At 41.9% G+C, this 23,001-nt stretch overlaps 1 long non-coding RNA gene across 2 annotated transcripts in view; it reads right to left on the bottom strand.

The window, feature by feature from the left end:
• The window catches only part of LOC308613413, a 160,113-nt gene that overhangs the window by 81,607 nt on the left and 55,505 nt on the right, over positions 1 to 23,001 (bottom strand). For both annotated transcript variants that reach the window (XR_014015246.1, XR_014015247.1), the window contains exon 2: positions 19,745 to 19,858. This is a non-coding gene — a long non-coding RNA (uncharacterized lncRNA). The remainder of the gene's footprint in view (positions 1 to 19,744; positions 19,859 to 23,001) is intronic.

Genomic DNA, 23,001 nt, shown 5'->3' with positions numbered 1-23,001 from the left:
CAGACTCATCAAGAAAAAAAGGGAGAAGACTCAAATCAATAGAATTAGAAATGAAAAAGGAGAAGTAATAACTGACTCTGCAGAAATACAAAGAATCATATGGGATTACCACAAGGAACTCTACGCCAATAAAATGGACAACCTGGAAGAAATGGACAAATTCTTAGAAAGGTATAAACTTCCAAGACAGAACCAGGAAGAAATAGAAAATATGAACAGACCAATCACAAGTAATGAAATTGAAACTGTGATTAAAAATCTTCCAACAAACAAAAGCCCAGGACCAGATGGCTTCACAGGTGAATTCTACCAAACATTTAGAGAAGAGCTAACACCCATCCTTCTCAAACTCTTCCAAAAAATTGCAGAGGAAGGAACACTCCCAAACTCATTCTATGAGGCCACCATCACCCTGATACCAAAACCAGACAAAGATACTACAAAAAAAGAAAATTACAGACCAATATCACTGATGAATATAGATGCAAAAATTCTCAACAAAATACTAGCAAACACAATCCAACAACACATTAAAGGATCATACACCATGATCAAGTGAGATTTATCCCAGGGATGCAAGGATTCTTCAGTATATGCAAACCAATCAATGTGATACACCATATTAACAAACTGAAGAATAAAAACCATATGATCCTCTCAATAGATGCAGAAAAAGCTTTTGACAAAATTCAACACCCATTTATGATAAAAACTCTCCAGAAAGTGGGTATAGAGGGAACCTACCCCAACATAATAAAGGCCATATATGACAAACCCACAGCAAACATCATTCTCAGTGGTGAAAAACTGAAAGCATTTTCTCTAAGATCAGGAACAAGAGAAGGATGTCCACTCTCACCACTATTATTCAACATAGTTTTGGCAATCCTAGCCACAGCAATCAGAGAAGAAAAAGAAATAAAAGGAATGCAAATTGGAAAAGAAGTAGTAAAACTGTCACTGTTTGCAGATGACATGATACTATACATGGAGAATCCTAAAGCTGCCACCAGAAAACTACTAGAGCTCATCAATGAATTTGGTAAAGTTGCAGGATACAAAATTAATGCACAAAAATCTCTTGCATTCCTATACACTAATGATGAAAAATCTGAAAGAGAAATTAAGGAATCACTCCCATTTACCATTGCAACAATAAGAATAAAATACCTAGGAATAAACCTACCTAGGGAGACAAAAGACCTGTAATGCAGAAAACTATAAGACACTGATGAAAGAAATTAAAGATGATACCAACAGATGGAGAGATATACCATGTTCTTGGATTGGAAGAATCAATATTGTGAAAATGACTCTATTACCCAAAGCCATCTACAGATTCAATGCAATCCCTATCAAATTAACAATGGCAGTTTTTACAGAACTAGAAGAAAAAATCTTAAAATTTGTATGGAGACACAAAAGACCCTGAATAGCCAAAGTGGTCTTGAGGGAAAAAAACAGAGCTGGAGGAATCAGACTCCCTGACTTCAGACTATACTATAAAGCTACAGTAATCAAGACAATATGGTACTGGCACAAAAACAGAAACATAGATCAATGGAACAAGATAGAAAGCCCAGAGATAAACCCACGCACCTATGGTCAACTAATCTATGACAAGGGAGGCAAGGATATACAATGGAGAAAAGACAGTCTCTTCAATAAGTGGTGCTGGGAAAACTGGACAGCTACATGTAAAAGAATGAAATTAGAACACTCCTTAACACCATACACAAAACTAAACTCAAAATGGATTAGAGACCTAAATGCAAGACCAGGCACTATAAAACTCTTAGAGGAAAACATAGGAAGAACACTCTTTGACATAAATCACAGCAAGAACTTTTCTGATCCACCTCCTAGAGTAATGGAAATAAAAACAAAAATAAACAAATGGGACCTAATTAAACTGCAAAGTTTTTGCACAGCAAAGGAAACCGTAAACAAGACAAAAAGTCAACCCTCAGAATGGGAGAAAATGTTTGCAAATGAATCCACGGACAAAGGATTAATCTCCAAAATATATAAACAGCTCATACAGCTCAATATTAAAAAAGCAAACAACCCAATCCAAAAATGGGCAGAAGACCTAAATAGACATCTCTCCAGAGAAGACATACGGATGGCCAAGAAGCAAATGAAAAGCTGCTCAACATCGCTAACTATTAGAGGAATGCAAATCAAAACTACAATGAGGTATCACCTCACACCAGTTAGAATGGCCATCATCAGAAAATCTACAAACAACAAATGCTGGAGAGAGTGTGGAGAAAAGGGAACTCTCTTGCACTGTTGGTGGGAATTTAAATTGACGCAGCCACTATGGAGAACAGTATGGAGGTTCCTTAAAAAACTAAAAATTGTATTACCATATGACTCAGCAATCCCACTACTGGGCATATACCCAGGGAAAACCATAAATCAAAAAGATACATGCACCCCAATGTTCATTGCAGCACTATTTACAATAGCCAGGTCATGGAAGCAAACTAAATGTCCACTGACAGATGAATGGATAAAGAAGATGTGGCACATATATACAATGGAATATTACTCAGCCATAAAAAGGAACGAAATTGGGTCATTTGTAGAGATGTGGATGGATCTGGAGACTTTCATACAGAGTGAAGTAAGTCAGAAAGAGAAAAACAAATATCGTATATAAACGCATATCTGTGGAATCTAGAAAAATGGTACAGATGAACCGGTTTGCAGGGCAGAAATTGAGACACAGATGTAGAGAACAAACATAGGGACACCAAGGGGGGAAAGCGGCGGGGGTGGGGGGGGTGGGGGTGGGATGAATTGGGAGATTGGGATTGACATGTATACACTGATGTGTATAAAATTGATGACTAATAAGAAAAAAAACTGGTTAAGTTTGTAAAAATGTGTGTATAAGGATGTCCATTATAGTGTTACTTATAATACAAAAAAATTGGAAAGAAATGTTTGACCATAGGGAACTGATTAAGTAAATTATGGTAAAATTATACAATGAAATCATAGGAACCCTGACAAATTATGTCACAGAATATCACCCCAGCTTAGTTCAATTCCCAACTCTATGAAACGTTTTCTGGCACCCCTGCCTAAAATGATCTCTTCTTCCTAGAAACCTATCTGTGCATGTAGTCTACAGCACTCTTGTAGCCCTTACTGCATACTGTTCCATTACGGAACAACAACTTTGGTTCACACTTGGCTCGCCACAAGCTATGGAAGGAGAACAGGGCAGAACAATTCCAAACAATAGATGATTCATTCCTTTGTAAATGCATCACAGCATTTATTTTGCAGTGGATTCACCTTCCTGACTAGCTTTCCTTATGTTAATATTGAAAGCAATGAGCATTTCCATGCACACACACAGGTAGCAGAGGCAAGAGACCCAGAAGACTAAAGTTCCCCCAGGTAACCCCCAAAGTGGATGAAGCAGTGGGGTCCGGAGAGTTGTCAGGGCCCTTCCCCTGCACAATCACCTACTCCCTTTTCACGGAGAAATTGGAACACTCCCTCTTCTCAGGCTTCTATGCCTATTTCCCTCAGCTTGCAAGGCTGGGTGGGCTCCCTGAGCTTGGTTCTGAGCCCCTGTGTGCATGCATTTCTCCTCCCAGCGCTCACACTGTCTTGGGGCAGTGAAACAGCTGCTGCTGAGTCATGCAGGGCCTTCTTCCTCTAGGTCCGTGGCTGACTCAGCTGCTCCCACAGAGGCCAAGGCACATTCCTTCCACCCACACCACAGTGGCCTCCTTTGGAAGGGGCACTGGGGAGAGAGAGGCCACATGAACACAGCCATCGTAAACCGAGCTTCCTTTGCTTACACGAAGGCTCACTGTGCACGCCTCTTCCTTCCAGCAGCCCTAAGAGGCAGGCAGGGTTTCCTACCATGCGGGACATTTGAGGGGGCTGCTGGAAGGAAATACCCCTCTTCCCCACCAAGTCCTCTGCCAGCTGAGGACTTATGAGTTACAAATGAGTTAACAAATGGAGGCCACATTTATTACTGATAAGTGCTGATACTGGTGAATATGTTTCTGTCTAAGGGCCACCTAATTCCGAAGCTCTGAAGTACTCTCTGCCTAGACAGTCAGTCTCTTAAACGTTTCCTTACTGATCCCAAAGTGGACATTTGGGTGTCCCAGTTCAGCTCCCTTTGCAGTAGCTTAGCAACTCTTATTAGGAAAAAAAGAAAGAGAGAAAAGAAAGAGAGAGACAGAGAGAGATAGGATATTGGGTTTTGTGGGGTGGAGCGGGTGTTGTCTTTGAAAATTCCTGGGGGGAAGAAAATCTATTGTTAAAAATCCATCTTTTTTTTCCTTTGCTCCTCTCTCTAACTCTTTTCTTTCCCTCCTCCCATCCCTACCTCTCTTTCCCCACTTCCCAGTTCAGCCCATCAGTCCTCTCCCTCCCCTCTTACATTCCTATTCTCACCTCCTTACCCCAGACAGGAGCTGGGAGTGGTTCTAAAAGGAGATGAGATGCTACAAGGTCTTGCAGATGCTGCAGATGTCCTGCAGCTCTCAGACAGACCCAGAGAACAAGCACACTTATCTTCTGTCACCCCTCTTTGGCACCATCCCGTAGTCCCAACAGCCTCAGAATAGAATTCTGATTTCTTTTAAAATCCTTAGAAGGCAGCATCCATAGCCCCACTGGTTGAAGTCCTAATGATCAGTCCTTTCCATGAGCAAGATGATGCCTTTCAAAGTGGGATCTGGGACTCCAGAGCTTAAAAAAACAAACCAACAACAACGACAAATATCTCTCACTCCAGAGTCCCCTTGTTTACCTAAACAAAGATTTAGGTGCCAGGTGCTATTCCTGGGCATAAACCCAAAGGTGGGGAGGCCCTCATCCCTGCTCTTGGGGAGTTCCCAGCCTGGCTTCTCACAGCTAAACTTTTCTGGAAAACACCTAGTTATTGGCCAGCAGAGTGAAGCCACCTGGAGGTGGAGGTGGTTGGAGATGGCCCCCTTCCTGACTCAGCCTCTAAGAAATGTGGCAATTCTGCTTTCTCTCAGAGTCATAAAGGTTCTGAATGTGAAGGGTCCTTTGGCCCCTCTTTTTCAGAGATGGAAACAGAGGCCCAGAAAGGAGAACTGTCCTGAGCAGGTCACACCACTGGGGCTGTGCTGGGCCTGTTTCCTGTTCCCCCACATCACCCTGCGTCCCAGGCACTCCCTTGAGCTAATGAGCCAGGCAGAATCCATGACCGCTGGCTGCTTCTGAGCTTGTCCTGATTGTTCCTTCCTCTTGGGAGTTGCCCAGACAAACTTCGCCAGCATGCTGAGGGGCTCTCCTCCCAAGCTGGAAGGACAGGAGTTCTCCATAAGGATCAGAGCCAAAGAAACTCAGTCAGGTTAGCACTGATACCTTCATGCTCTCCACACACGTTATTAATAAAATTGTCTCCTGCCCTATGGCCAGAGCCCTCCACATGCCCAAGGGTCTGATACGTGCTTAAGAATATGAATTCTTGGCCCTTAAAAATCATCCAGTCCAGGGTTCTCAAGCTAGTGGTCCCAACCCATTAGTTGGGTGACAAAAATCTAGTTTTTTAAAGGAAAGAAAAAAATAGAAAATATCAGAGTCCATAATACTTGTGGTAGGCAGAATTCTCAGATCACCTCCCCAATGACCTTATGTGATCCCCTTCCCTTGAGTGTAGGCAGGACCTGTGAATATGATGGGATATCATTCCCAAGATTATGATAGTTATATAGAAAAGGAAAGGATTTTGCAGAATAATTAAGGTTCTTAATGCAGGCCAAAAAATGTTGTCTGCCATTTCACTAAACAATGAATACGGCCCACCATCAGCACTGCAGCCTTCCCACGGAAAGGAAAAAAATGGATACTGGCCCTAGATAGTTAAGATACATATCAAAGGAATAATTTCAATGATCCCAGTCTCTTGTATCTTCCCACACATAAAAAAGGACTAAAATCATTAACTTGAGATTTCTGTCTTTTGTGATTGGCAGTAATCTTTTTATCTTCAACTACATGTTTTGTTTTGTTTTTTTCAGCAAAAACTCCTAAACATCCTGTCTCCTCCCTTACCTCTTCAGAACAGTTCCTCAGAGCTGAGAGGCTGCATCCCATGCTATAGTCCTCAGTAAGATCCCCAAATAAAACATAACTCACAACTTTTAGTTGTACATTTTTCTTCAGTCACCAATAATTAGTTGACTTTGAGATGATCAAAAGAGAGATTATTCTGGATGGGCCTGACCTAATTATGTCATCCCTTTAAAAGAGAGGTTCTCCTGCTGGCCCTGAAAAAAAAGCAGGCTGTCATGAATTCTACAGCTGCAAGGAGATAAATTCTGTCAACAACCATATGCGCTTGGAAGAGGACCCCAAGCTACAGGTAAGACGGCAGCCCCAGCCAACACCTTAATTGCAGCCTTGTGAGACCTTGAGCAGAGCATCCAGCTAAGCTGTGCCTGAACTCTGACGCATGAAAACTGAGATAATAAATGTATGTTGTTTTAACCATTGCATTGGTGGTAATGGTTTAATGTTTTAAACCATTGCATTGGTGGTAATTTGTTGCACAACAATATAAAACTAACATAATACCCCAATAGTAAGGGTAAGTACTATACTATGCAACTTTTCTTCAGTTATATATATATATATATACATAACTATGAGACCATGGTGTAAAATGTATATTTTGTTTTCAGAGGTGATCAAAACTTTGAAAGCCACTGATCTAGTTATAGAGTAATTTATCCAAGGTCAAGCAGCCATTCACAGACAAATCAAAACTAGAACCCAAGTCTCCCCGGTCAATACTTTCTCCATCAGGGAATTCCCTGGTGGTGCAGTGGTTAAGAATCCACCTGCCAATGTGGGGACATGGGTTCTGTCCTTGGTCCGGGAAGATCCCACATGACACAGAGCAACTAAGTCTGCGAGCCACAACTACTGAGCCTGCGTGCCGCAACTACTGAGTCTACATGCTGCAACTACTGAAGCCCATGCACCTAGAGGCTGTCCTCTGCAACAAGAGAAGCCACTGCAATGAGAAACCCACGCACCACAATGACGAGTAACCCCTGTTCGCCACAACTAGAGAAAGCCCGCACACAGCAACAAAGACCCAATGCAGGGGCTTCCCTGGTGGCGCAATGGTTAAGAATCCGCCTGCCAATGCAGGGGACACGGGTTCGAGCCTTGGTCCGGGAAGATCCCACGTGCCACAGAGCAACTAAGTAACTAAGCCTGTGCGTCACAACTATTGAGCCTGCATTCTAGAGTCCGTGAGCCACAACTACTGAGCCCATGCAACACAACTATTGAAGCCCACATGCCTAGAGCCTATGCTCCACAACAAGAGAAGCCACTGCAGTGAGAAGCCCACGCACCACAATGACGAGTAGCCCCCACTCACCCCAACTAGAGAAAGCGCACGCGCAGCAATGAAGACCCAACGCAGGGGCTTCCCTGGTGGCGCAGTGGTTAAGAATCCGCCTGCCAATGCAGGGGACATGGGTTTGAGCCCTGGTCCGGGAAGATCCCACATGCCGCAGAGCAACTAAGCCCGTGTGCTACAACTACTGAGCCTGTGCTCTAGAGCCCGCGAGCCACAATTACTGAGCCCACGTGCTGCAACTACTGAAGCCCGCAAGCCTAGAGCCCATGCTCTGCAACAAGAGAAGCCACCACAGTGAGAAGCCCGTGCACCACAACGAGTAGCCCCCGCTCGCCACAACCAGAGAAAGCCCATGCGCAGCAATGGAGACCCAATGCAGCCAAAAATAAATAAATAAAATAAATTTATATATTAAAAAAGACCCAATGCAGCCAATAAATAAATAAATGAAAACAAAAAAATACTTTCTCCATCATACCACACTGCTTGATGTTGTTAGGAAATGAAACAGAGCAGTGTGGGGCCCCCCTGAGTACAAAAACTTTTTTGTGCCCCCATTTCTTGTTTGTAGGAAAAGACTTCAGCCTCCCAGACCATCCCTGAGTTCCAAAGGGCAGATTCAAGCAGTTACTAATTAGGGAAGTGAGGGAATACAGAAACAAAGGACAAGCAGTCAGGAAATAATAGTGGAGCAACAAAACAGAGTCCTAGTTCCTCCTCAAGGGATGTACATAACAATCTGATACATATCTTTGGGTTGTTCTGCAGGAACTAAGGCTGCCACCCAGGAAGGGGATGGTAACTACATGCTGAGACCCCAGACTGGCTGAAACCAGAAGGCTGATGATTGAGATTCCTGGAACACTGCCCTGTTACCTCACCACCAACCAATGAGAAGAAAGTCACACACCCTGCAGCCCTCACCCCAAATGTTGCCTTTAAAAACCCTTCCCTGAAAACCATAGGGGAGTTTGGGTCTTCTGAGCACAAGCTGCTCATTCTCCTTGTTTGGCCCTTGCAATAAAACTTTCTTTGCCAACAATCTCTGATGTTTCAGTTTATTTGGCCTCACTGTGTGTTAGGCACATGAACTTGGGTTCAACAACAGTATATATCCAAGGGAAATCAAAACATATGTCAACACAAAAACTTGCACAAAGATCTTCATAGAAGCATTATTCATAATAACCCAAAAGTGGAAACAACTGTTGCAGGAAAGAAAGTGGGGCCGGAGAGGACGGTCACATCCCAGGTCACATCCAAGTCCCTGAGATGGCTGCCGAGTGTGGGTTCTGCCGAGTGTGGGTTCTTGGCTTCACGCAGGAAAGAATTCAAGAGTGAGCCATAGTAAAGTGAAAGGTTTATTCAGGGAGATACACACTCCACACACAGTGTGGGCCATCTCTGAAGGTAAGAAGCACCAGGATAAGGGGTTGTCAGTTTTCACAGGGGTGGGTAATTTCATAGGCTAATGAGTGGGAGGATTATTCCAACTATTTTTGGGAAGGGGCAGGATTTCCAGGAATTGGGGCACTACCCACTTTTTGGCCTTTTACGGTCGGCCTTGGAACTGTCATGGCTCTGGTGGGTGTGTCACTTAGCATACGCTAATGCCTTACAATGAGTATACGTATACTGAGGCTCAAGGTCTAGTGGAAGTCGATCATCTGCCATCTTGGAGCTAGTTGGTTCTAACCAGTTTATGTCATGTCCTCAATGACTATGTCATTCTTTTAAAGGTTGCACCCTGCCCCCTTCCTGTCTCACAACCTAAATGTCCACAAATAGATGACTGGATAGCCACAAAATGTGTTATCTCCATACAATGGATTATTATTCCTATGTAAAAATGAATGAAGTTCTGATTCATGCTACAACATAGATGAACCTTGAAGACATTATGCTAAGTGAAAGAAGACAGTCAAAAAAGACTATGTATTGTATGACCCCATTTATCTGAAATATCCAGAATAGGCAAATTCACAGAAACAGAAAGTTGATTCGTGGTTGTCTGAGTCTGGTGCAGGGATGAGGGCTGCAGCAGGAATGGGGAATGACTGCTAATGAGTACAGACTTTCTTTTTTTTTTTTTTTTTTTTGTTTATTTATGGCTGTGTTGGGTCTTCGTTTCTGTGCGAGGGCTTTCTCTAGTTGCGGCAAGTGAGGGTCACTCCTCATCGCGGTGCGCGGGCCTCTCATTATCGCGGCCTCTCTTGTTGCGGAGCACAGGCTCCAGACGCACAGGCTCAATAATTGTGGCTCACGGGGCTAGCTGCTCTGCGGCATGTGGGATCTTCCCAGACCAGGGCTCAAACCCATGTCCCCTGCATTGGCAGGCAGATTCTCAACCACTGCACCACCAGGGAAACCCAGACTTTCTTTTGGGGGTGTTAAAAATACTCTAAAATTAGATTGTGGTGATGGTTGTACAACTCAGTGACTCTACTAAAAACCACTGAAGTGTAAATTTTAAATAGTTGAATTTTATGGTATGTAAAATCTGTCACAATAAAACTGTATAAAAAAGAAAAAGAAAAAAAAAAAAAGAAAGAAAAAGAAGTCCAGCTACCCTCCCAGAAAGACCATATGGAGAGGCCACATGGAGAGAAAAGCCCTGGAACTACGTGGGGGAGGGAGAGGCTCTGCTGTCCCAGCATCTAAATCAAGCCTTTCAACAACTCCAGCCCCAGCCACCAGATACTGCAGCTGTACTAGGGAACCCAAGCACAATCAGCAGCAGAACTGCACAGCTGAGCCCAATCTGCACATAGCACTGTGGAAGATAATGACATGGATCTTGTTTCAAGCCACTAAGCTTTCGAATAGTTTGTAATACAGCAGTAAAGAACCAAAGCAGCCATTTGGGAAAAGATACCATAGACTCCAAATGGATCAAAGATCTAAATGCAAAAACTGAAAACAGCACAAGTATCGGAAGAAAATATGGGTATGGGGCTTCCCTGGTGGCGCAGTGGTTGAGAGTCCGCCTGCCGATGCAGGGGACACGGGTTCGTGCCCCGGTCTGGGAAGATCCCACATGCCGCGGAGCGGCTGGGCCCGTGAGCCATGGCCACTGAGCCTGCGTGTCCGGAGCCTGTGCTCCGCAACGGGAGAGGCCACAACAGTGAGAGGCCCGCGTACCACAAAAAAAAAAAAAAGAAAGAAAAGAAAATATGGCTAAATCCCTCTACAACCCGAGTATGGGGAAATTCTAATTAAGTCTCAAAATGAAAATGCAATAAAAGATTGATAAATTTAATTACCTTTAAAAAATTAAGCTTTCGCAGGGCAAAAACTCCATAAACAAAGTCAAAAAACAAACAACAAATTTAGAGAAGATATTTGCAATATATATCACAGATAAAGGACCAAAATTTCTAATATATAAATAATGTTTTAAAGTTGAGGGGAAAAGAACAAAAATCCTCTATAAAAATGGACAAAAGACATGAATAGAAAATTAACAGCAAAAAAGATGTAAAACTCATCCTTAAACATGAAGAGATGTACAACATCACATAATAAGATAAATGCATATTAAACCATACAGATACAGCATTTCTCACTCATCAGGTTGGCAAAAATTCAAAATCTTGACAATATACTCTGCTAGTGAAACTGGAGAAATAGGCATGTATATATTGCCAGTAGGAACAAAAAATGAAGAGGAATTTGGCAGTGTCTAACAAAACCATATTCACCTTTTGACCCAGTAGTCTCACTTCTAGGAATGTACCTTGAAGATACACCTCCAACAATTTAATAGTATTCATGCATTAGGTTGTTCATGCAATGTTATTTGTAATTTCAAAAATTATTAATATCTTAAGTAGCCATACACAGAAGATTGGTTAAATAAATGATAGAGTTTGGTTTAAGGATTATGAAGAACTATAAAAAAGACTGAGATTTCCAGAATATAGTAAATGAAAAATGCAAAGTGCAAATAATTATATATAATATGCTTTTGTCTAAAAGACAAAAGGGAATAAGAAAACATATGTATCTACTTAATTTTGAAACACACACACATGAAGAATAAATGAGAAAACAATGAAGTAGGGGTACAGGTTGAAGGGATAGGCAAGTGAGGACACTTCCCTGGGTACATTTTTACGTATATTTTTTATTCTTTTGAAACACATTAATGTCCTATATATTCAAAAATAAAATTTAATAAATAAGGATGGGAGAAAATCTAAATGTTAATGCAAACAAGAGCAAATAAACCCAAACATGCCTACTGTTGTCTCTCAGTTCCAAGCCCATCCTTTTGTACTCTGCTTTGTGAGGTTGGAGAAAAGGCTCTGCAAACCACATTTCCACTTTGCCTGCTGCCTCTCTATTGGACTCTGCCTATCAGAGCCAAGAGGGGACTGCAAGGTTGGGAGGGAGAAAGGGCTTATTCCTTCTTGTTTTCCTCTCTGGTGGTAATTCCTTTGAGTCTCACTCCAGCAACGCCTTCACCCTGGCAGCAGTAGTTCCTTCTCATAGCAGCAGTGAAATGCAGCTTACAGTTTTTCCAACACTTACAAAAGCAGTCTCATTACACCACTTCAGAGACACCAGCACCAACCAGCAGGCACCTGCTTCTCAAGCTCTAAGTTTCCAACCCTAAGGGCCCCTTCCTGGGAACTCATAGAAGCCAGCGCCAGCCAAGTGTCCCCTTTCCCTCAGAGGAGGTCTGAGTTTCAACTCCACAAGTCCCTTCTAAGTTTCTAACTTTTAAAAATTCAGCTTCCTTTTTTTATTCTCTCAACACTAGAAGTGGTAACTATTTCCTGTTATTGCTACTCGAAGAACTTAGAGCAGCAGTTCTTAAAGTGTGTTTTGTGGATCCCTGTGGAGGGTCCTTGAGGCCTTTCAGGGGATCCATGAGGTCAAAAATATTTTCATAATAATAATGACATTATTTTCCTTTTTCTGTGTTGACATTTGCACTGATGGTGCAAAAGGAATGCTGATTAAGACTGTTGACCCTTTAGCATAAATACAGGCAGTGCCACACTAGCAGTCACTGTATTTTTCATCACCATGTACTTGCAAGGGAAAAAAATCCAGTTCTACTTAAGAATCACTCTTGATGAAGCAGTAAAATTAGTAACTTTATTAAATCATGATCCTTATGTTCAGATTACTTCAATATTCTTATGATAACTGAAACACTTGTGCTGTAGAGTGAAATGTGATGGTTGTCTTAAGGAATAGCATTTGTGCAATTGTTTGAGTTGTTAGCTGAACTAGCCACTTTTTTCACTGAACACCATTTTTACTTGCAGGAACAATGGACAGACAAACTACGGTTATTCAGACTTGGGCATTTAGCAGACATTTTTCTCGAAAATGAACAAAGTAAACCTTTCACTTCAAGGAAAACCACTGACAGTGTTTGTTGCCGTGATAAAATTTGAGCTTCCAAGCTAAATTTAGAAATTTGGAAAATATGCATCTGCCATTGTGAGCTTGACAGTTTCCAATACTTAAAAACTTTTCTGATGAGATTGCTGGTGATATTAAAAAATGTGAATTTTTAGAAAAGGAATAATGGAATATGTCAACATTTGAAATATCTGCATCACTCAGTCAACTGATATTTTCCAATGAGCAATGCATGGGATTACAAAATCATGCATGGGTAAAAGATCCGTCCAAATGGTAAGACAGACCAATGGATTTTAATATAACAGATTAACAAAATGTTTTTTAGATATAGTTTCAGATTCTACATTGCAATCAATCTTTAAGAAACTACTATTTGTTCAGTTTTGGTGTAATATCAAAAAATATAATCATAATTATCTGAAAAGTCTATTAAAACATTCCTCCCTTTTCTAACTACATATCTGTGTGAGGCTGGATTTTCTTCACATATTTTGACCAAAACAACATATCACAATAGACTGAATGCAGAACCAGATGAGTATCCAGCTGACTTCTATTAAGCCAGATATTAAAAAGATTTGCAAAAGTGTTAAATAATGCCACTCTTCCCAGTAAATTTTTTATATAGTTGATTTTCATAAAAATATTTTATTTGTTAACATGCAATGAGTTTGATGTTTTTATTTTCAGCTTTATTGAGATATAATTGACATATAATGTAAGTTTAAGGGATACAACATGATGATTTGATATACATATATATTGCAACATGATTACCACAATAAGATTAGTTAACAAATCATCACCTCACATACTTATCATTTTGTGTGTGGGGGGGGTGAGAACTTTTAAGATCTACTGTCTTAGCAGCTTTCAAGTATACAAAACAGCATTGTTAACTGTAGTCACTATGCTATACATTAGATCCCTAGAACATATTCATCTTATAACTGTAAATTTGTACCCTATGACCATCTTTTCCCCTACCCATTTCCCCCACTTACCTTGCCTGTTATTTTTTAATGAATTAAAAAATAAATATTGTAAAAAAATTCTCAGCTTTAATTTCTAACACTGGTGATAAATACTACTGGCTTTAGCCAACATATAAGCTCCTTGAGGTCCTCAGTGAACTCCTGAAACTGAAAAGTTTGGGAACTGCTGCCTTAGAGTTTTTTTAAATCTGTTTAGGTACCTACTTAACAACTTAATACCTAATTAACAAATATTTATATTAAATTCTCTCTGTTAAAATAAATTTTGTGGTTTCTGCCCCCTGACTGGACCCTGACAGATACACAAATATATTTTAAATGTATAACATAATCATACTGAAGTGAGGGGGAAAAGAACTAATCCAAATAATTTTTGAGCATAACATTTTGATTATATACATTCAATCTAGTGAAAAGAAATCTTGAACTTTTCTTAATAAGTTTATTTTTTATAGTAGTATAGTCTCTAGCGGTATAGCAGCAATTCTGAAACTATTAGGCAAATGAATATATATGTCGATGTTGTTGGGAGCCAGGGTTCTTACCATGGAGAAGTGTTCTTACCATGGAGATACAATTATGGGATGGGTTGGATTGGAATTGAATGTGTTAATATGAAGTCATGACTTCTAAAATCCAAACATACACACTTCCACAACCACCACCATCACCATTGCTGTCAAGGTACAAAACACTTTATCACCCGCAAAAGCCCTTCTTGTGTTCCTTTGCAGTTAATCCCCCTATACCACTCCTGGCCCCAGGGAACCTCTGATTTGCTTTCTGTGTCCTTTTTCTCTGGCTGTTAAAGAATTCTCTGTAGCATTGGTTTTTAGCAATTTGATTATGATATGCCTTGGTGTGATTTTCTTTATGGATATCCTGCCTGGGAATGGTTGAATTTCTTGAATATGTGAGTCAAAATTGGAAAATTTTTCAGCCATTATTTTTTCAGAATTTTTTCTACTTCTCCCCTTGTTTTATTACTACCATCATATGTGTATCAGACCTTGTGATATTTTTCCATGGGTCATTGAAACTTTGTTCATTTTTATTCATTCTTTTTTCTTTGTGTGTTTCAGTTTGAATAGCTTCTATTGCTGTGTCTTTAATTTCACTGATATTTTCCTTTGCAGTGCCTAATTCTTCATTTCAGATGTTGCATTTTTTTAGTTTTAAAAGTTCCATTTGGTTCCTTTTTATAGTTTCTATTTCCCTCTTCATCATGGTTATGTTTTCCTTTAAATCCTTGAGCATATTTATAAAATCTGTTTTAAGGGTCTTACCTGCTAATTGCATCATATCTCTCATTTTTTGACTTTTCTCCTTTTTTTTTTTGGTATGTCAAGTAACTTTTTAACAGATGCTGGACATTATAAGTGTTATACTGTTGAGAGACCAATTTTTTTTTTTTGTCTTCCTTCAAAGAGTTTTGAATTTTGTTTAGGTGGTTTGTTTAAGTCTTTTATGGATCATTACGATACTTTTGAGTTTGCAAGCTTTGTTAGGGCTGATTTAGAGTAACCTTTACTCTAGAGCTACTTTGGTCTCACTCCTAAGGTCTTTCTTTTCTGGGGTCTTTACTGAATATTCCAGATGTTCAGTGAGGTCTCTTTATTCTAGCTGGTTACAGCTCAATAACTCCAACTGTGCACAAGTTTCTGGAGGTGTTCAGTCTGCAGCTCCCCAGTACTTGTTCTTTCCCCCATAGTTGCTCTTTGTCCAAACTCATGGAGCCTATGCATGTGTCCTAGTATTCAGCCAAATCCTTATGAGATTTCCTGTAAAGCTTTCTAGAGGTCTTCCTCTATGTAGTTCTCTCCTCCCTGGGTCTCTGTCTGGCAAATTCCAATTGCCGAAGCCTCCCCTGGTCTTTGTCTCCTCAACTCAGTAGGACTCCCATGTTCTGCTTGTTTCCCAGCCCTGGGCTGTGGCCTGGAATGTGCTTCTAGACAAAAAACTGAGGCAATCTAGGGATCACCTTATTTGTTTCCGTTCTCTCAGCAAATGTCTGAAATTTGTGAAAACAGTTGTTTCATATACTTTGTCTAGTTGTCTACATGTTTACCACTGGAGAGCTGGTCCAATATTTGCCTGCTTGGTTTTTGATCGTGTGAACTGACACGTACACTTTCCCTACTTCTAGGCACTTCTACCTGATCCTCCTTCTCTATATGCACATAAATGAAAATAAATGCTTAAAACCAAAGGTCCTGGATTTTAGTCCTTTAGGACTAAATCCTGCTGGTCTGTGAGCCCTGTTCTATCTTAACTAACTCACTGAGGATTACTGGAGAGCTAACCACAAACCCCAGTGCTAAAGGATGTATCCTTCAGACCTTCCAAAAGATCAGATAGCACCACTGCACTTTTTAATCAAAAAAACTTTTTCATAAATAGGTATAAATTAGCACAGAAAAAGAAAGCTAGAAGAAGATACACCAAAAGGTTAACAATAATTACCTTACAGAAATGAAATTTTGAGTGTTTCTTTTTTTTCTAAAGTTTCTAAATTTTTAAAATAATGAACATGTGCTACCTTTTTAACAAGAATAAGAATGATGCCCTATATTTGTGTACCCCTCCCGTATAACATTTCACTGTGTCTTAGTACAAATGTAGAGGCCATAGGTGTAACTGATGGTTGATGATACTAAACTCACCTGGGTGAGCCAAGTTCTGCTCCTACTCAACAGAAGAACAGGCCTATTGAATTCTGACACCCTTCTTACCCTCTTTTCACCAAACAAAAGATTATTTGAAGAGTTTCCCTGTTCTCTAAGCAAATGATATCAACTTCAAATAACATTTTTCTCAGAAGCTTTTCCAGAACATTCCAATAAAGCCAAATCTCCTACAGGTGTGGAATCAAGGAGCCAGGAGAAAGAGGAGATGCTGCCGGGTTCCGCAAGGGCACCAGCACGGACTGTGCCCTATGTTCCAGGGCATTCTCTCTCTTTCAGCACAGCTAAGGGCAGAGGAGAGGACAGCGTTTCTGCCAGTGGGACTCACAGCTGTCTGCATCCCAACTCCTACGTCCCTTGAAAAACAAAACAAAACAAAAAATCTGCTCCTCAGAATCCAGACCAGGAACTCTGGAGATATTAGCATATTCTGGCAAGCAGCCTGACGGCTAATAGATAACAGGTTATCCAGGAAGTAATTAGAAGCCTGCGCCCACACGGATCAGTTGCAAACACTGACCTCTGTCATTCAGGATATGGCCCTGAAAGTAAAGAATCCTTTCTTCTTTCACTTTCAGGGGTTGGGGAAATGTCAGACCTCTCTCCCTTCTTTCGTGCAGTGACAAGTTAACAAGTGCTGAGTCTCCAACAGGCACTTATGTCCCCCTAAGCTTGGAGTCAGGAGACCCACCAGGTCCACTCCCATGAGGCGCTGGGGCCGGGGAGGAGGGAATCAATCCCTCAGGCGCCAGCCGCAAGGTAAGAGGCCCAGGCCAGCTTTCTTTTTGACCGTTTCCTGCCCATGTCTCCAGTCTTCTTGCCCTCCTTGCCCACACTTCTGCCCCTGCCCTGCTCCTTTCAAAGTCCATGCCTGGCTTCGGAGGGAGATATTTCTAGCCCTGCTTTCTCTTTCCCAAGTCAGTACATTGCATTCCCCTAGCTTGCCTCCTTGCACGCGCGCACACACACACACACACACACACACACACACACACACTGTTTGATTTGGGCGGGGGGGCAGAGGGAAGGAGCAAGATTCAGAAAGAAAAGCTTTTGTTTACATTTAAGGCATACATGTGCGTTTACTGTTATAGATTTTATCTTTTGTGTTACATCACTGTTTCTTTCAATAATGGCCTTCAAAAGAGAAAAACAAATACCGTACGCTAACACACATATATGGAATATTAAAAAAAAAAAAGTTCTGAAGAACCTAGGGGCAAGACGGGAATAAAGACACAGACCTACTAGAGCATGGACTTGAGGATACGGGGAGGGGGAAGGGTAAGCTGGGACAAAGTGAGAGAGTGGCATGGACATATATACACTACCAAACGTAAAATAGATAGCTAGTGGGAAGCAGCCGCATAGTACAGGGAGATCAGCTTGGTGCTTTGTGACCACCTAGAGGGGTGGGATAGGGAGGGTGGGAGGGAGGGAGATGCAAGAGGGAAGAGATATGGGGACATATGTATATGTATAACTGATTCACTTTGTTATAAAGCAGAAACTAACACACCATTGTAAAGCAATTATACTCCAATAAAGATGTTAAAAAAATAAAATAACCATATTAAAAATAATAATAATAATGGCTTTCAAAACTATTTTCTCTTCAAATCTTCTTTATCCTTTTCTCTAGCAAGATGTACAGAATTCATATGTAAACAGGAATGCAATGACAGATTGAGGCTTTTTCACTTTCTCTTAAGTAGATGGATGACTCTAATAATTCTTTTCTTATATAGCATGTAAAATCAGTCAGACAGACAGACTTTTCCTGTCTGTACATGGGGCTCATATTTTTCTCTCATAAAATCAAGAGTAACAACAGTAGGTATCATGTTTTGCACACTAAGATGTGCTGGACTAAGATGTGCTAAGCACTTTGTGTGCACTGCCTTATTTAATCCTTTCCACAGTCCTGTTTTATTGTCCCCATTTTACAGATGAGAAAATAGAGGCCTGGACAGATTAGATGACTGCCCAGAGTTTTTGTTTTTTTTTAAAGGTAGAAACATCAAAGACTCTGACATTCAAATCCCTGTCTGTCAGATTCCAAAGTTCCATCCTCTATCACCTACATACTAACTCCTTTAAGGAAGCAGCAGGTGAGAGTAGAGTCCTGGCTCCTAGGAGGTGGGCTAAAAGTGATAGTGATCTGCAGAGGAGGAAGCTGGGAACCTGTAGCTGATATCATAGCATCCAAAATTGTCCATCACGCTTGGAGTTTGCCCAGTGCTCCACAAGCATCATCTCATTTGAAGCTCACTGTAGCCCCATGAGCCAGGCATTATTTTTCACCAACCTCTGCCACCCCATGTTACACGTAAGATTTAAACTGAGGGTCAGAGGAGAAGTATTTGTTCAAGGTCACAAAGTTGGTAAGTGGAGGTGGAATGTGGTTTTGAATTTAGGCTTCCAATTCTCAAACCTACACTTATCTTACTATACCCTCTGTCTTTCAGCAACCCTTGAGTTAGGCCTCTTAAAACAGTGTGAGGGGGCTTCCCTGGTGGTGCAGTGGTTGAGAGTCCGCCTGCCGATGCAGGGGACACGGGTTTGTGCCCCGGTCCGGGAGGATCCCACATGCCGCGGAGCGGCTGGGCCCGTGAGCCATGGCCGCTGAGCCTGCGCACCCGGAGCCTGTACTCCGCAATGGGACAGGCCACAACAGTGAGAGGCCCGAGTACCAAAAAAAAAAACAAAAAAAACAAAAAAAACAGTGTGAGGAATGGACCAGGCTCTTTGGCTCTTTGTTTACTCAGTGGTCAACAGTTTGAAAAGTACAGTGAATAGATAAAAGTGTGGGCTCTAGAATCAAATTGCCAGAGTCAGAATCCCAGCTCTTTCACTTATAGGTTATGCGACCTTCGCAAGTCACTATGCCTCAGTTTCCTCATCTATAACATAGGGGATAATAAAGAGTACCCACTTCTAAGGTCACTATGAATGAGGTATCTGAAAAGTACTTAGGATCATGCTTGGCATGAAGGAAGCTATCAATAAACAGAAGTTATTACTGCTACTTAGCAATTCCGGCTAGCACCCAATAGCTGGATTTACAGAGAAACTCTCATTTCCGTTAATATAAGTTACATTCTCCTGCCAAAGAGAAGCCCTCCAGACTTCTCTGCCTTGGCTTGAGTCCTCCCCAAAAGCAGACTCCAGGGCAAAGATTCAAGTTGCAAGTAGTTGATGGGGGTGGTGATTCCAGAAAGTTCTTTGAGAGAATGGGGAAAGTGAGACAGGAAGGGAAGCAAGTCAATAAAGGGTGTTACTGAGCAGCTTACCACTGGTGGGAGGGGTGCTCTATCGTACTGGGATCCCTGAGGACCCTGGCACACAGACACCACGGGCATTCGGTCCCTGTCGTCCTCAAGCATGCTCCAGGGGCCAGGGCACACCTGCAGGCAACAAGAAGCAGGCAGCTGTTGGTACAACAGGAACATGTTGCAGGTGACCCTGGGGCAGGCCAAGGACCTATGGGTGGGCCCTGCTTGCCAGCTACACAGTAATCTCTCAGTGTTGCTAACACTCTAGGTGTTTTTTGTTTTTTCCTCAGAAACACTTGCCAAATAGTCCTATTGTTTGCTCTGGATCTAGTTTTAAAGAGCAAAGTTTCCTCTTAGAACTGCAAGTGCTTAGAAATGTCTTTAGAAATTCTGGATAATCAAGGTCCCCTTAAAGTATCCATAATCATGACAGTCTGGTTCATGCCTGTGCATTGTGCCTTCTAGTTTACAAAATACTTTTGCATATATGATCTCATTTAATCCTCATGGTAAACCAGTGAGGTGAATGACAGTCCTCTGAAGCAATCCCAGTTTTCAATCCTGCTACAAGGGGTTAGAAACAGGTTAGTGATTTCAGTTGAGAGATGATTCCAAGGCCCTGAGGGAAGTTTCACAGCATCTCTCCTCTATCTGAACAGTCCCTAATGGACCTGAAAGGAATCATTCTGGCCATTTTCCTCCAGTTTGAAAGCTTTAAGCATATTTATGCTTTTGAAATAGTAAAGCAACCCAGTTACTTTATTCATTTTTCTGAGTACACATGTAACAAGATGTTAGAAGTTTTGAAGGCAATAGAGATCACATTCCAAGAAGAGGTACCAGACCACGGTGCAGGCTTTGGAAGAAAGGAAGGCAGAGAAAACCAGTTTCTTGACTCTTGTACCCCTCATTCATAGTGACAAAACAGCCAGGAGTTTGGAGATGAGAAAAGAGGATTTCTGGACAAAGTTTTTGTTGTGTTGTGAGTCCACTCCCACCCCTGGGGGAGAGAAGGGAGTATAGCCTAGGAAGCCTAGGAAAGGGGGGGCTCGACTTGTCCACTGAGAGAGCTTAACATGTGTCCCTTGTAGCTAAGGGGACCCAGTGCACAGGTATAGAAAAATCTGAAGGACAAGTGATGGGCTGACTACGGCTTTGATCACGGAGTAGAGGGAAGGTCAAGGGGAGGAAGCCATGACAGCTTGTGCTTCAAACCTAGCCTTCTGTGCTCAGCCTTGTGATCTGGAGCTGGGACTCTGCAAATCGTATTTCGGCTTTGCCAGCTGGCTCCAGATTAGCTCTTCCAATGGGAGGCACTAGAGGGAGACAGCATGGCTGGAGGAGAAACAAAGGGCTTGTTTCTTCCTGTCTGGGTTTCCTGCTCCTATCCATGTCACCTTAGTCTCCCCTCTTCACTTTGGCAGTGGCAGCTCCCTCCTGTAGCAGGATTTGTATGCAGTTTGCCACTTTTCCAACACTTACAGCACCAGCCTCATGGCACTCCCCCCTCCCAGGAGACACCAGGTGCCCCCCACACACACACACACCCCAGGCCCCTCTGCAGCTCAGAGATGCCAGCTCAGCTGAGCAGAGCCTCCTCCTCAAAGTCTTTCAGGTTTCTAAACTTTAACAGTTTCCACCTCTTCTCACACCTGGTCCTAGGGCTGGGGGCTGCTCCTGCAGTTGCTACCTTGGTGATAGCTTAGTGCACTCTTTTTGCCTTTTCAGTTACCTAGTTAACAAGTTTACACTTAGTTCACAATCATTAGATGACCCTCTCTGTTCAAAAAAACTGATGTTTCTGGCTCTTGGCCAGTCCCTGACGGATACCCATTTTAATGAAAACTGGAGAACTGGAGTATCTCAGGGGACAGGTTGGGGTGAAGAATCTTTGAGGCCTCTGGAGGAAAGGCTGGAAAATGCTTAGAGTAGTTTCTTAATCTTTCTTGAATCATGGAGCTCTCTGAAAGACTGATGAAAACAATGGACTTTCTCTCTTGAAACTGTAAGTATCTTCCAGCACAGTTCCCGCCTCCAGCCCTCGCACACAGCCTTGTTGTAGTGGTTGGTGGACCCCAAATCTCAGGTTTATAACTCCTGCGGTAGAATGCTCGCTAGACTGAGTCGCCCTCTTGGAGAAAATCTGGTTGGCTCTCAGAGGCTGTTGCCTGAGCCTAAGAAAAGTCTAACAAAGGGACCGTCAATGCTGGGTTGCCAAGGAGCTGTCCTAGATTTTCAAACCCTCTGGATTTGAGATAAATATCCTGACTGTGGACCTGCCAACCGTCCTGGATTTGCAGTTGCTTTTGCAACTGAAGCCTTAAAATTGTATCTTTTTCAGCAACAACTATTTTACTTATGGGGGTCTAGCCAACAAGAATGAGGCATTCTGAGGCAGAGATTTGTTTGGGGGACTCTTCCAGAGAGGCCCTGGCTGACCCAGCCAGCTGACCTGGCCGGGTCCCAGTAGCTCTCTGCCCTTCAGTGACCACCTAGAGTGCAGCCCTCCTGGAGAGAAAGGCGAGTCGCCATCTCCTGGCCGGCGCTATTATTGCATGCCAATTTTCCAGAAAGCAATTGGTGGTGTCCAATTTCTAAGGATAACAACTTACCTTTTACTGTGAGTTAGTTATCTGGATGTGTTTTGTGAATAATTATGCCCTAGGCCATTAAAGGGGAGAACACAGAGTTTGGAAAAAGTTAGTACCTCTGGGCCTCAGTTTTCCATCTCTGAGTCAAGGCTGGCTGTTATCGTAACGCTGAGAAGTCTATCGCTGGTTTTCCTTTCTCCATTAAACTGCCCTATTGAGCTTTCCACGTTAGAAGGCAGCACCACAGAACAGAAGAGAATTCCCTTACACAGTTAGATAGCCACCATATGTCTGCAAAGCTGTCTTATGCTTCTTAGTTGCATGTTATCTTTTTATTTAAACACTGCTCAAAATGTAGACTGATTTTTTTCTCTGTAGATTAAAAAAGGCTTTTTTGTTTTATTCATTCATTCTGCAAAATGATTCATTCATTCAACAAATTTTTATTGAATGACTACTATGTGTCTGGCACTTTCCAGGCACCAGGTATACAACCATAAACAAACAGACACAAATCCTTCCCTTGTGGAGCTTCTCATCTATAATGGAGGAGACAGACAACAAATAAAATAGTGTGTCAACTGAAAGAGGATGTGGGCTAAGAGCACTTGTTTGTTTTGCTTTGCTTTTTAAGACAGGAGAAATTATAGTATGTTTGTCTGCTGATGGGAATGATCCTGTAAA

Source organism: Mesoplodon bidens (assembly GCF_964165515.1).
Source record: "Mesoplodon bidens genome assembly, chromosome: 3".
Lineage (NCBI taxonomy): Eukaryota > Metazoa > Chordata > Mammalia > Artiodactyla > Ziphiidae > Mesoplodon > Mesoplodon bidens.
The sequence above is the reverse complement of the archived record's forward strand: the minus strand, read 5'-3'. Positions and strand labels throughout refer to the sequence as shown.